The following is a 16,026-nucleotide window of genomic DNA, read 5'->3' as shown; positions in this document are numbered from 1 at the left end:
ATTTGTGGTAAAATATACATAACATAAAGGTTACCATTTTAACTGTTTTTAAGTGTACAACTCCGTAACATGAAGTCCATTCACACTGTGCACACATCACTAACTTTTTTCATCCTTTTTTTCATCTTCCCAAACTGAAATTCTGTCCCCCTTACACGTGAACTCCTAGTTCTCCCTTCCCACTAGCCCCTGGCAACCACCATCCTTCTTTCTGTCTCTATGAATTTGCCTATTCTAGGTCCCTCATGAAAATACAATCATACAGTAGCTGTCTTCATGACTGGCTTATTTCAGTTAGCAAAATGTCTTTATGGTTCATCTATCTTGTAGCATGTGTCAGAATTTTCTTTCTTTTAAAGGCTGATTAATATTCCATTATATGTATATACCACATTTTGTTTATCCCTTCATCCATCAGTGAATATTTGGGTTGCTTCCACCTTTTGACTATTGTGCACAATGTTGCTATGAACACAGGTATACAAATATCTTTGTATACCTGCCATCAATTCTTTTGGATGTACACCCAAAAGTGGAATTACTGACTAATCTGGTCATTTTATTTTTAATTTTTTGAGGCATTGTAATATTGAGTTTTGAGACTTCTTTTTGTATTCTTGATGCAAGTCCATTATCAGCTATTTAACTTGCAAATATTTTCTTCTAGTCTGTCATTTGTCTTTTCATTTTCCTAACAGCATCGTTCAAAGATGCTTAAATTTGATGAAGTACAATTTATCAAAAAAATTATGGATCAGGCTTTTGGTATCATATCTAAGAAATCTTTGTCTAGCCCAAGGCCACAAATATTTTCTCCTGATTTTTTGAGAAGTTTTATAGTCTTAGGTTTTACATTTAACTCTAGTACCCATTTGATTTAAATGTTAAGTAGTGTGAGGCATGGATTAAGGTTTTTGTTTTTTTTAAATAGGCCAGCATGGAGACCAGTGTGGGGCTTGAACTCACGACCCTGAGATCAAGACCTGAGCCAAGATCTGGAGTTGGACGCTTAACTGACTAAGCCACCCAGGCACCCCTTTTTAAATATTTTTATGTGGATAGCCTATTGTTCTGTTCAAAGTTTACCCTTTCCTCATTGAAATGCCTTTGCAGCTTTGTCAAAATTCAATTGACCATATATGTGTGGGTTTATATCTGGACTCTATTTTGTTCCATTGATCTATACTATCTTTTTGCCTACACTGTCTTAATTATAATAGCTTTAGAGTAAGTCATGAAATTAGTGTGAATTCTGCAACTTTGTTGTTCTTATTTGTAATTCTTTTGCTATTCTAGTTCCACTGCCTTTCCAAATAAACTTTAAAATCAGCTTGTCAGGGGAACCTGGGCGGCTCAGTGGGCAGGGCATCTGCCTTCAGCTCAGGTCATAATCCCAGGGTCCTGGGATCAAGCCCCGCATCGGGCTCCTTGATCAGTGGGGAGTCTGCTTCTCCCTCTCCCTCGGCTACTCTCTCCCTCTCTCTCTGTCAAATAAATAAATAAAATCTTTAAAAAATTAAAAATAAAAGAAAATAAAATCAGTTTGTCTATTTCTACCAAAAAAAAAATTCTGATGGAATTGTTGATACAATTGCATTGAATTTATAGATTGATGTCGGTAGAATTTTAGTAAGCCTAGATTCCAATTCATGGACATGGTATATCACTCCATGTTTTCCGTTTTCTTTGATTTCTTTCACCAATGTGTTGCAGTTTTCAGCATACAGATCTTGCACATACTTTGTTAGATTTCTACCTAAGTATTCCATGTTTTCCGGTGCTACTGTAAATGATGTTTCCAATTTTTTTTCAATTTCCACTTGTTTATTGCTAACATACAGAAATAAGTTTGATTTTTGTATATTGACCTTGTATCTCATGACCTTGCTAAACTCACTAATTAGTTAACACTTACTAGTTAGTATTAGTTAACACATAATAACACTAATGTTTTGATATTAAAATTGCAATCCAATCCTTGCCATTCCTGATCTAGTCTAGCATACTTCCCCTCCTCTTTTTTGCTATAGCGTTTATTACTACCTAACATTTTATAATTTACCTATTTTGTTTAATGTTTGTTCCCCCCAACCCATGCCATTAGAAGCTAAACTTCACAAGAGGAGAGATTTTTGTCTGTTTTATTCACTGATTTATTTCTAAGTGTATAGTAAGCACTCAGTACATAGCACTGAATACATACCATTTGATTGAATGGATTAATAAATAGTGGTATCCAATAGACCAATTGGACCACGTTGAGAGATAAAATGCTTCTTGCCACCTAAGTTATCCCCTGAAGGGGGGCTGGGGAATCAGAGAGAAGATTCAATCCTCAGCAGACCAGGTCAGTTAGACAAGGTGACCTTTAAGCTCTTTGGCAGCCTCATGAAAACACATGTGAAGCTGGCATGTGCTGCAGAATGGTAGTACGAACACCATGTGCCCAAATGGTCTGGGTGGCTGGTATCTACTGTGCAGTGTGGTACAGCGAGGGACAGGTTACTTTGGAGCAGCTGCAAGGAGGAGGCAGGGGATTCCAACACCTCGGTCCGTTTGGGAGAAGCATCTTCCCCTTCCCCGGGAGTGTGCAGCACAGAGCCAGTGCCCAAGAACTCCTTAATCACAGCAGCTGCTCAGACCACAGAAGGAGGGAGAAGGCTGGCTCTTAGAGACCCAGCATGCCCATCTTTACTGAAGGCGTGAGCCCTTCCTTCGCTTCTCCACTAAGCCTGTCAGGAGGTAAGAAGTGGGTGGGTCTTGTCCACCACTCTATCCCCAGAGCCTAGCACAGTGTCTGGAGCAGAAAGGGATCCCTAGTGAACACTTTCACCAGGGGTGCCCTGAGAGGGCACAATAAAAAAAAAAGAGAGAGAGAAAGAGAGAGATTGGTAGATGGAACGATTATGGGCACTGGTTTGTTCAAAACCAAGATATGTGGAGAGGTCTATTTTTGGAAAGAAGAAAGAAAGAAACAAAGAAACAAAGAAAGAAAGAAAGAAAGGAAGGAAGAAAGAAAGAAAAAAGAAAGAAAGAAGAAAGAAAGAAAAGAAAGAGAAGAAAGAAGGAAAGAAGAAAGAAAGAAAAAAGAAAGAAAAAGAAGAAAGAAAGAAAAAGAAGAAAAGAAAGAAGAAAGGAAAGAGAAAGAGAAAGAGAGAGAGAGAAAGAGAGAAAGAAAGGGAGATAGATGATCGATCGATTGATCGATCTCCCCAGTGTTCCTTTCAGGAGGAAACCTCTCCCTTTCTCATCTCACTCTCAGTCATCTCAATTTCAGATATTGCCCAATTCTTGGTTTTTACCACAATTTTTGACTTTAATGAATGATGCAGTCGCTCATTTACAAGCAAGTTATTTCTAGAACTTGTGATTCAAAACCCACCATCTTCTGTAGTGCACATGTATCTGTGTGGTTTAAAAATGACGCTGTGAGGGCTGCATCTTCCCCAAAGTTGTTTTTTAACAGTAAAAACTGGGGGGAAATCCTAAATGTTCAAAGACGTTAAGTAAGTAAACGATGGGACCTTCATTCACTCAAAATATTGGCAGCCATTGTCATGACGCGAAATTGTATTTGCTGACACGGAAGAGTGTTCACAGGGCATTAATGGATGGAAACCAGCAGGTTACAGAGCATATGTACAGTGTGATTCCAGTTGCGTTTGCTTTCAAAAATCCTTTCTGTATTTAAATATGTTAATGTACATACATGGATATATAAATTCTAGAATGATACGCCAGAAAAAGTTGACGACAGTTACCTCTGGGATTTCAGGTCATTCTTGTATTCTTTGTTTCTATTTGCTATAATGCGCTGTCTTTCCTTTATATTCAGGAAGAACAAGAATGCTATCGTCATTCTGTGAAAAACATTAAATGAAAAGCACATTTCCCTGTAAGAACACAGCTCGGAAATTATGCGAATCAAGTAGAAATGAACAAGAAGCAGATAAATGGCAATCTGCCACGGAGCTCTCCCGTGGCCCCCAGAGCTGTCCACCCTCGCCCACCAGCCTGTGCCCATCCCCTCCCCTGCAGCCCCCAGCTCGGATGCTCGGCGACCGCCAGCCTGGGCTGACCCTCTCCCTGGGCTGGGCCCGCAGAGGGGGCCGTGGGGGTGGGACGCGGAGCAGCCCGAGTCCCAGCCGCCAGAAAGTGTTGCTATGGACGAGCCACTGTCTATGGAGTAGGGCTGAGCTTTGGGCATCTGTGTCAGCTCTGGGCAAGGAGTCCCTGCCTCCTCCCCTCCTCCCTCCCTTCCTCCCTTTCTCATCCTCCTGTCTCACTCCTTCCCTACCTCTCGCTTCCTCCCTCTCTCCCTCCTCCCTTTGTCTTCCCCTCCGTCCCTTCCTCTTTGCTTCCTTCATTGCCTTCTCATCTCCAAGCACCTGTCAAGCCCGAGGGACACAATGATGACCCCCGCCCCCGTCCCCCCCCCAAGGGATCTGCAAGCAACTGAGTCCAGAGTGCGCTGCTGTGTGCTCAGAGCCCTGGGTGTGGGCTTCCTGGAGGAGGTAATACCTGTGCTGAATCCTGACAGACGCAGAGGAGCTGATCAGGAAAGAAAATGGACAAGAGCCAACCCTCATGGGCAAATCTGTTGTTGCTTCAAGTTCCTGATGGGCCTCTACAGAACCAGCCCTGTCCAGAAGCCCTCCTTGGCTGGGACAGACTCCCTGGCCATCTGGTGCCCCGGCCTCCCCGGCGACCTAGCCTGCCTGGCCCGGCAATGGTGGTAGGCCATGACTTCAGGGCTGGGCTCCGGCTCAGCCCATAAACTCAGCTGAATCAGGAATCGTTTTGTGTTCAGGGCTCCCCTGAAGGGGCCTGCCCCACTGCTCCTGACAGGTCACACCCAGGTTCCGTGTTCTCACCATCAATTTGGCCCTTCTTCCTGATTTGGAGCCCCAATCTTTCCTGCTGCTTTTAATCCAGGGTCCTTTGCTTTATCCCCGAGGATTTAAAAACTGAAAACAAAAAACTGGTCTCCTCGCTCTGTTGGAGAACAGCTCTCCAGTCCTAGGCAGGAGTGATTAGGTGTGTCTCTGGCACAGCTCGGCTCTTGGAGCCACTTCAAGCAAAGGTGTGAGGGACCAGGAATGTGTTTGGGGATCTTTCTCACTGCTGTCCCTTCTGCCAAGGGCCCCTCCTCGGCATCCTGATCCACCTGCCATGTCTGGATTGTAATTTGACAAAAGACCTAATCAGGGATTATTAGCCCTTGTGGTTAAAGCCACTGCCCTCTCCAAATTTTCTCTTGGTTTTAAAAGGCGTTCCATGTGAACATAGGCTTTGGGGAGGTCAGGTTCAGGATGAGTCATGCTGGAAGGTCCGACATGGGAGCTGGAGACCAGCATGAGAGGTTTGGAGCAAGGGAGAGGAGAGAGACCCACTGAACTCTTTTAAAGAAAGGAGAACAAATAAACATGCCTGCCTGTGTGATAAGAAATAACATTTTAATAAATTCTATTCAAAAAAGGAGAGAGAAAGCGAGGGATTGGCAGGGAAGCTGCTGGAGGCATTCAGAAGGGAGCGTCCACCATGGAGAGGGATAGACGAGAATCTGGAAGAGCCGTGGGGCAGACCTCCCACCTGAGCCAGCAGCGACACAGGGACCCTGGGCTGAAGGAGTGGAGCCTACCATATGGTCTAAGGTTGGGGAACGTGAAGGGCTTTGGGATCAGCGTGGCCACAGGGCCTTTATTTCTCTCCTTCCTTTATTCTATTCACACTGATGGTCCATCTCAAAGTCCTTGGAGTGCGTCCTGAATGCTCTGCGTGGTTCCAGAGACCAGCCCATTGTAATTTCCCGTAAAGGGAGTTGGGGGGCAAAAATGTACCGAGGTCTTCAAACTGTCCTAATCCCGGGCACAGACCAACCTCACTGCTCACTGCCCCTCCAACAGGTCCCTGATCCCCAAGGCCAGAAATCGACGGGGGAGACATAAACGTAACCTTGCAGGACTTACATGATAAGAGCAATGCTCACACATTGCTGAGAGCGATCTTAGGTTCATTCATTCATTCAGTGCTTTCGCCTGCTACAACGTGCAGGCCCTGCTCTAACCTCTAAGGATACAGAGTTGAGCCAAACCGACAAAAATCTCTGCCCTTTTGGAGCTTGCATTCTTTTTTCTTTTGCATTGAGGAATAATTTATATATAGTGAAATGTATCAATCCTAAGTGTAAAGCTTGATAAGTTTTTATAAATGTATACATCTGAGTATCCACCACCCTCAATCAATAACTGCCCCCCACCCAGGTAACCACTCTCCCGATTTCTTTCACCATCGATTAAATTTGCCTGTCTTTGCACAGCAAAGCAAACAATCAACAAAATGAAACAAAAGGCAACCTACGGAATGGGAGAAGATATTTGCAGATGACATATCTGATAAAGGGTTAGTATCCAAAATGTATAAAGAGCTTATGAAATTTAACACCCAAAAAATGAATAATCCGATTAAAAATGGTCAGAAGACATGAATAGCCATTTTTCCAAAGAAGACATCCAGATGGCCAACAGACACATGAAAAGATGCTCAACATCACTCATCAGGGAAATGCAAATCAAAACTACAATGAGATATCACCCCATACCTGTCAGAATGGCTAAAATCAACAACATAAGAATCAACAGGTGCCGGCGAGGATGTGGAGAAAGGGGAACCCTTGTGCAGTGTTGGTGAGAATGCAAGCTGGTGCAGGCACTGTGGAAGACAGTATGGAGGGTCCTCAAAACGTTAAAAATAGACCTACCCTACGATCCAGTAATTACACGACTGGGTATTTACCCCAAAAATACAAAAACACTAGTTCAAAGGCATAGATGCACCCTGATGTTTATTGCAGCATTATTTACAATAGTCAAATTATGGAAGCAGCCCAAGTGTCCACCAATAGAATAGACAAAGAAGATGTGAGATATATATATGGAATACGGAATATTATTCCATAAAATATTATGGAATATTATTCTGCCATAAAAAGAATGAAATCTTGCCATTTGCAATGACATGGATGGAGCTAGAGTGTATCATGCTAAGTGAAATGTCAGGCAGAAAAAGACAAATACCACTTGATTTCACTCCTACGTGAAATTTAAGAAACAAAACAAATGAGCAAAGGGAAGAAAGAGAGAGAGACAAACCAAGAAACAGATTCTTAACTATGGAGAACAAACTGGTGGTGACCAGATGGGCAGTGGGAGCAGGGAGGGGAAACAGGTGATGGGGGTGAAGGAGGGCACTTGTCATAATGAGTGCTGGGTGATGCATGGAAGTGTTGAATCACTATATTGTACACCTGAAACTATCATTACACTGTATGTTAACTAACTGGAATTTAAATAAAAACTTTAGAAAAATTTGCCTTTTTTTTTTATACATTTTTTTAAAAAGATTTTATTTATTTATTTGAGAGAGAGAGAATGAGAGACAGAGAGCATGAGAGGGAGGAGGGTCAGAGGGAGAAGCAGACTCCCCGCCGAGCAGGGAGCCCGATGCGGGACTCGATCCCGGGACTCCAGGATCATGACCTGAGCCGAAGACAGTCGCTTAACCAACTGAGCCACCCAGGCGCCCTTGCCTGTCTTTAAAATTTAGGTAAAATTGATGTAAATGGCGTCATCCGGTGCAAATTCTTTGAGGCCTGGCTTCCTTCATTTCTGTTTGTGAGAGCTATCTAGGTGGCAGCACGTATCAGTAGTTATTTCCTTTTTTTTTAAATTTCTGTGTAATATTCCGTTGTATGAATAATCCACAATTTGTTTTTTTTTAAGATTTTATTTATTTATTTATTTATTTGAGAGAGAGAGAGAGAGAGAGCGCACAAGCAGGGGGAGTGGCAGAGGGAGAAACAGACTCCTCGCTGAGCAGGGAGCCCGATGCAGGGCTCCATCCCAGGACCCTGGGATCATGACCTGAGCCGAAGGCAGACGCTTAACTGACTGAGCTACCCAGGCGCCCCAATCCACAATTTGTTTATCTGTTCCCTGAGTGATGGACGTTTGAGTTATTTACAGTTTGACATGTTTATGAACATTCTCATACATGTCTCCTGGAGGACATGTGCATTCATTTCTCTTGACTATATCCAGAGGCATAGCTGGAATATCTGATGCTTAGAATGGATCATTTTTATTTATTTTTTTTTTTAAAGATTTTATTTATTTATCTGAGAGAGAGAATGGGAGACAGAGAGCATGAGAGGGGGAGGATCAGAGGGAGAAGCAGACTCCCCGCTGAGCAGGGAGCCCGATGTGGAACTTGATCCCGGGACTCCAGGATCATGACCTGAGCCGAAGGCAGTTGCTTAACCAACTGAGCCACCCAGGTGCCCCTAGAATGGATCATTTTTAATGCTCCCCGTCCTCTATATGACAAAATTAGTTTCAGCAATAATAATGAAATTAATAATAATCAGAATGGCAAGAAAAGAGACATTTTTATTTTATTGTACCTCAGGTACATGTAATCAGCAAAAAAATTAAAAATAAAATAAATATTACCATACCCAAAAAAGGATTAATACTTTTAGAGTATGTTAGCTTTAAAAAAATTTTTTTTTTAATTAACTAGGCTCCACTCCCAACGTGGGGCTTGAACGCACAACCCTGACATCAAATGTCATATGCTTCACCAACTGAGCAAGCCAGGTGCCCCTACTGTTCTCGGTTTAAACACAAAAATTCCAGTAATCCCATAAAATGATGGAACTAAAGTCCCTTAGGTTCTGTTTCTCTATCTTTAAAATCATGGTGCTACCATTATTTCAAATACACAGTGAAGTTCAGAAACATGTCATACCATAGGGACTGGAGACAGCAACTGTAATCTGAAAAATTTGCATGGTTTTGAACCTTTAGGAAATTATTCTCAAAATAAATGCAGGTACGATGGAATATGATTCAGCCATAAAAAGGAATGAAGCAATCATGGGGCGCCTGGGTGGCTCAGTCGGTTAAGCTTCTGCCTTCAGCTCAGGTCATGATCTCGGGGTCCTGGGATGGAGCCCCACGTCGGGCTCCCTGCTCAGAGGGGAGCCTGCTTCTCCCTCTCCCTCTGCCTGCCGCTCCCCCTGCTTGTTCCCTCTCTCTCAAATAAATCTTTAAATAAAAAAAAAAAGGAATGAAGTAATCATGTACATGTGACAACATGGATGAACCTTGAAACCTTTAGACTAAGTGAAGTAAGTCAGACATAAAAGGACAAATCCTGTAGGATTCCACTTACACCAGGTACCTAGAGTAGACAAATTCATAGAGACAGAAAGTATATTAGAGGTTACCAAGAGATAGGGGGAGAAGGGGTGAGGAGTGAGTGTTTAATGGGTAGAGCTTCCCTTTGGGAAGATGAGAAAGTCTAGAGATGGGTGGTGGTTGTACAACAATGTGAATGTAATTAATGTTGCTGAATTGTACATTCAAACATGGGTAAAATGGCAAATTGTAGATTACATATATTTTTACCACAATTAAAAAAAAACCCTGACTAAATAGGTAAATACATGCACAGAACCCATGTCCATTGGGGGCCAAGTGTATACCTGGACATCCTCCACATTAACTTCCATGTAGAATGCAATGCTTATGAAAGGTTATATACTGTAAAGATGCTCATTTGAAGCTTATAAATGTGTTTTTAAAACTCAATGGTCACTGCAGTAACTGTTTAGAACTTAGACCAAAAAAGATGTTCTGGGGTAGAGGATATTTTATCGTTGTTTAGAATGGCTGATCCTGGTGCACAGTGATAATAAAAAGCAGATTGTCTTCTTTTTTTTAAAGTAAACTCTGCCCCCAGCGTGGGACTCAAACTCACGACCCCCGGAGATCAAGAGTCAAACACTCTACCAGCTGAGCCACCCAGGAGCCCCCAAAGCAGATTGACTTTTAGTTGTTTTTAGTACTATCCTAAATTCTCCACAAGTACCCCCTTATTGCCTGCATACTAATTGAACTGCAGCTACCACTTTGCTTTGGATATATGCCGAAGAGTGGAATTTCTGAGACCAGAGCAGGGGTGTGTCTGGTTTTTACTTATTTATTCTCCCACTCGCAATGTAGGAGTGCTCCAGCTGCTCCATATCCTTGACAACTTTTCTTATTGCTGATCGCTTCAATTTTAGTCATTCTGTTGAGTATCATAGAATCTCACTGAGGTTTTGTTTTGCATTTCCCTGATGACTAATAGTGTTGAGAGCCTTTTCATATGCTTACTAGCCCTTTAAATAGCCTCTTTTTCAAGGCTTTTGCCCAAATTTTGGTTGGGTTGGTTGTCCTTTTCTCATTGATTTGAAAGAGATCTTTATGTATTCAGGATATGAGTCCTTTGTCTGATAGAGGTATTGTGAAAGTCTTCTCTTGCCCTTTCGCTCTCTTAATGGCATCTTTTGATAAACAGAGGTTTTTACTTTAATGAAGTCCAATTTACCATTTAAAAAATTATAACCAATATTGCACTGTATGTTAACTAAAACTTAAATTAAAAACAGTTATAGTGAGTGCCTTATTATGTCCTGCTCAAAAGATCTTTACCTGCTCATGAAGATTCCCTCCCATGTTTTCTTCTAGAATGTTTATTGGTTTAGTTTTCATATTTAGGTCTATGACCCATCTTGAACTAATGTGTAAGGTGTGAGAAAGGGATGAGAGCTCATTTATTTTCCCTCATGAGTATGCATAGAAAAAAACACTGTGGCCCCCACAGAAGTGCATATGTGTCTTCGTTGTAAATCAAGTTACCATATATGTATCGATCTACCATGAACAATTTTAAAGATACCAATTTCCAGGTCCTCAGTTTCTCTAGGTCCTTCTTTCCAAAATGAATCTGTTTGCCTCTGCAGTCAAACATCAAGCCAGTTTTTCCTTCTCATCTCACTTAGCTTTCCAAGTAAGGTTTTCTTTTCACTCAACCCCACTCCAACCATGGGGCATCATCTAGATGTGTGCCAACCACTGGGGACCCAAACAAAGGGGCAATTAGAGCGTGTACACTCCTGAGGGAGAGACCCCCTTCAAAAAAACACACTGAGCATCAGCTATAAATATTGATGAGGCAGCATCTTATTACATCAAAGGGACCAATTCTAGGTGACAAGACTGCGCACTATTTAGCTTAGAAGTAGAATATGGAAGTGAGATGGTTGTCACAGGGCTATGTATTAATATATTTATTTGAATTGAAAAATGTGTCCAGGCTTTCTTTTGACAGAGAGTCTAACTGGGCTGACTGGTTTGGCAATGAATTCCGGTGTTGCTAATTAGCTTCTATGGCAGACCTTTTCCATAAATTAAATAAACCAAATTTGCAATTCTGAGGTTCTGGAGAAGATATATATAACACACAGGAAATTATATATTTGCAGCTATTAAAATTATGATTAGGGGCCCCTGTAGTGCAGTCGGTTGAGCATCGGACTCTTGGTTTCAACTCAAGTTGTGATCTCAGGGTCATGAGATGGAGCCCCAAGTCGGGCTCCGTGCTGAGCAGTCTGCTTGAGATTCTCTCTCCTTCTCCCTGCCCCTCCGCTTGTGCTCTCTCCCTCTCTCTCTCTCGAATAAATAAATAAATCTTCAAAAAAAAATAAAATAAAATTATGATTAAAAATTTAGACATTAACTTAAAAACACGAAAGGGAGTTTGTTGTTTTCCAAAATCCTTTTAGGGGGCACACAAGCACGAAAGTCTGAAGAAACCTGATCTAAGACAGTGGTTGTCAACTCTGATTACAATTGAAATTACTTGGGGAGTTTAAAAGAAGATGGTGTCCGGGCTTCACTCCAGGCCAATTAAATCAAAGGAGCTAGGAGTGAGCATTTTTTAAAACCTCCTTAGGTGATTCAAAGGGCAGCCAGGCTGAGAACCTCTTGGTTCACTTGCTTCCTCCTCCACCCTGCTCTGTTCCACTCGATCTAAGCCCTTCTCCCTTCCTCTCTGCCCAGCACCCAAGGCTGTCTCCCCAACCCACACCCATGTCTAGCTCCAAGCCTAGACATCACCTCTTGGGCATTTACATGCCCTTCAAATATAGCATGTCATAACCAGGCTTGGCAACAATTTGGATTATGCATCAGTAAAACTGTGGGGGGGTGCACTCAAAATATGTATATTAAAAATATATTTATATATATACATATAAATCACATATTATATACATATAAACACATATAAATTACATTTATATATTTATATTTATATATACATATTGTTTATATTTCTATGTCTATATAAATTTATAAACAAATATATATTTACATATGCATCTTATACATATATTCATATTATACATATATACATATATATTTGTATATACATATATCGATGTTATATATGTATATATGTTATATATATATAACTATGTTAATATGTCATATGCATCATTAAGTGTTTATAAAATAGAAAATATATAAGTATGAGGCTAAAAATGAGTATAAATACAAGCTCTAATATTTTCTCTCCGCTTCCTATGGATGACTTCTGTGGTTTTTGCACATGCTGGTCCCTTTTCCTGGAATTCCCTTCCCTTGTCTTTCACTATGACCTTCCACTTATTCTTAAGACCCAGTCTGCATACCTGAGACTCCACCACAGACGCTTCCTACCTCCGTGGTGCCCCCAGGGGACTCTCTACAGGCCACTGTCTTTGCACCTGCTGTGCTATGTTAAGGCATTCAGATGTCTCTCTCCCCTGGGGACTCCGGAACACATTGAGAGCAGGACCTAGCATAGGACCTGGCTCCTGGTAGCCTTGCAATAAACGTCTATTGGATGATAAAGAGATGGTCAAAATATCGAACAACAGTAGGGCAGCATGGTGGGGCGGGATAGGGGTAGGGGTGGGGAGGAGGTTCTGGACGGTCCCCATTAGAAGAGTGTTGAGCCTCCAGTGACTGGCTTGGGGGAAGGCAGGGGGCCGGGTCAGCTGGGATGGAGAAGGACCCTGGCTTGGCCATACCACTGCATACCGGCTGCACTTCAGTGCTAATAGCAAATTCCCAGAGACCTGGCTGTCTGAGGGCTCGGAGACTTTTTAAAATTGTCTAGAGGGGCGCCTCGGTGGCTCAGTGGGTTGAGCGTCTGCCTTCGGCTCAGGTCATGATCCTGGGGTGCTGGGACGGAGCCCCACATTGGGCTCCCTGCTCAGTGGGGAGCCTGCTTCTCTCTCTTCCTTGGCCTGCTGCTCCCCCTGCTTGGCTCTCTCTCTGTCAAATAAATAAATAAATAACCTTATAAAAATAAAATAAAATAAATAAAATATAATTGGAGAGCAGCACCTTCATTTGGGCTGCAGAGAGAACTCCAGCCACCCCGCGTGGGGATGTAGGGGTCGGCCCGTGTGCAAGATCCCTCCCTTCGTTTCTGACTGTCTGGAATGCCAGGTCTGGCCAGGAACCCTGAGGCCACTGGGACTCCTCAAAGCACATTACAGGTTGGGATGGTGGGGTGCTGGCAGGGGAGACTTTCCCGGGCCTGAGGGTGATGAACAGGGCTTGGCCTGTCTCTGGTCGCTCTCACCTGTCCTGGTGGGGCTGTCACTCACTGGATCCCCAGGGAGAGCCGCCAGGGGAGCGACGGAGGCAAGAGCAGCTTGGGGGGTAAGCCAGGTCCAGCTCCCCTTCCCTGCTCTGTGGGAGGAACCTGCAGAGGTAGCCCAGAGCTCCCACCAGGGCTTGTCCGCCTGCCCGCCTCAGGGGCAGAGACACAGCCCTCCGGTGAGGAGCAGGGCGAGGCCAAGAGCTGCCTTTCGGCTTCAGGCAGAACGTAGATGCTCAGCCCCACTGCCTGGCAATGTCTGTGGCGAGTGCCACTGGCACCCAGGATGCTTGGATGCTGCTAAACGTCCTGCAAAGCGCAGGACAGCCTCCGCAACAGATTTCTTGGGCTCACAATGTCACCAGTGCCCAGGCTGAGAAACCCCACCCCACGCCCTCGTCCCTCCACGTCTTCCCTCCGGTTGTCCCACTGCCTGCCTGGCATGCCCTGCTCTGCTAAGTCGGCTTGTTAAACCCCTTCACGGCTGAGATCATGTCACCTCCCTTTCCACAGCTGCCAACCTCTAGCTATGTGACGTTAGGCAAGTGGTTTGAACCCTCCGAATTGGAGTTTCCACCGTGCTAAAAAAAAAAAAAAAATCCCTCCAGCATGGTCAGCCACGGTGAGGAGGAGACACAGGGATGCCCAGGGAAGGCCTAGCTCTGTGCTTGGCTCCTACATGCTCCCCGTTCACAGAGCTCCTGCCGTTGTATTTTCTGCTTCTGCCTTCCCCCAGGCCCCCGCGAGTTGTGAGTCCTTGGACTCCCTTACCCACAACATACCCTGCAGTGATGCAGGCTGGCCCCCGTGAACCGTGTGCCCTGACAGAGCAGAGGCCACATCTTCATGGCACAGTGGCTTGTCCCGAGCCTGGCGTGGAGGGAGTGGGTGCTCGCTAAGCGTGTGCTAGCCCCTAGGCCGTAAGGAACACAGAGAACCCCGTGGGTTATGCAGAGTTCGAACCATCTTCAGGCAGAGGGTGTGCGTGGGATTGCCCTTGAGCCTATGACTCTGTGGCTTCTGCCCGAGGCCTTGGGGAGGCAAATATTTCCTACAGACGTCAGAGACTTCCCATGATGGCCCCAGAGGGCTTTTCTCCAAACTTCTTGTTTACAAATTTTCAAACCTATAGAAAAGATACAAGAATAGTACAATGTGGGCGCCTGGGCGGCTCATACTGTTAAGCATCTGCCTTGGGCTCAGGTCATGATCCCAGGGTCCTGGGATCAAGCCCCACATCAGGCTCCCTGCTCGGCGGGAAGCCTGCTTCTCCCTCTCCCTCTGCCCTTCCTCCCATTCCTGCTCGCTCTCTCTCGCAAAAATAAATAAAATCTTAAAAAAAAAAAAGAATAGTACAATGCACATGCATACACCCTTCACTTGGATTCACCACCTTTGCTTCTTCTCTCTCTGTGTGCACACACACACACACTCACACACACACACACACACACTTGAGAGTTGTAGATAGGACATTCCACCTCTAAATGCTTCCCCAGGCACCCTCTAAGAACAAGAACATTCTCCTAGACAACCACCATGCAATGATCATATTCACACACCTTCACATTGATAAATCGCAGATGAGTTGAAGCATTGCGTGCACTTCTCATGTCTTCCTAACCCAGCTCCCCTTCTTTTGGCATCTGAGATACCTACATTTTTAAAAAGACTCCAGGTCAGTTATCTTGCAGACTGTCCCTCAGTTTGGGTTCGTCTGCTGCTTCTGGACTGAATTCAGGGCAAGTGTTTTTGGCAGGAGTAGCATGGATGGGATGTTGAGTCCGTCTCAGAGCGACCCACCAGGCGGAGTAAGCAAGATGGCCATTTTCCCACCATCAGTCACCTTATTTTTGATCCCACAAGTTGTCACACAGGAGGGAACTTTGCAGAGAGGCCCACATCCAGCCCTCCTAACCATCCTGGGAGGTGGCTATTGTTGCGCCATGGTGTGGATGGGAGAATGGAGTCACGAAGCGGTTAAGCAGCTTGCCCAAGTTCACCCAGCTAGGAAGCAGCCACGCTAGCACTCAAACCCCGGCCCCCTTTGAACCTCTGGGCCAAGGCGCTAAGCATCAGGCTGCTGTTCTCCTTTGAGCATCACAGCAGACTGGAGTGGTGAGCAGGGCACGTACCCATTCACAGATGGAGGAAATAAGGCCCAGAGAGGTTGTGTGGACCGGCAACTGGGCGGCATTGAGACCAACCTCGGGAACCTGTGGGTCCTGGCCTATTGCCCTTGCCACAACCTCAAGCTGCTTGTGGGACCCAGGCCAAAGATGCCAAAGATGCTGATGGTGATCTGCCCTGAGGGATGGGCGTGGCGAAACGTAATGGCAGTGACTGTCCCTGCACAGCTCCCCCTGCGCGACCACCAAGCCTGGAGCAGGGAGACCCTGCTGCAAAAGCAGGACAAACTGAATCACCCCTGGCCCAAACCACACGGCCTCCGCTGCCCCCACCTCCGGCCTTGCCAGCCCCTGTCAC

Source organism: Leptonychotes weddellii, chromosome 9 (genome assembly GCF_054177405.1).
Source record: "Leptonychotes weddellii isolate Sample4059 chromosome 9, ASM5417740v2, whole genome shotgun sequence".
Lineage (NCBI taxonomy): Eukaryota > Metazoa > Chordata > Mammalia > Carnivora > Phocidae > Leptonychotes > Leptonychotes weddellii.
Note: the sequence above shows the minus strand (reverse complement) of the source record.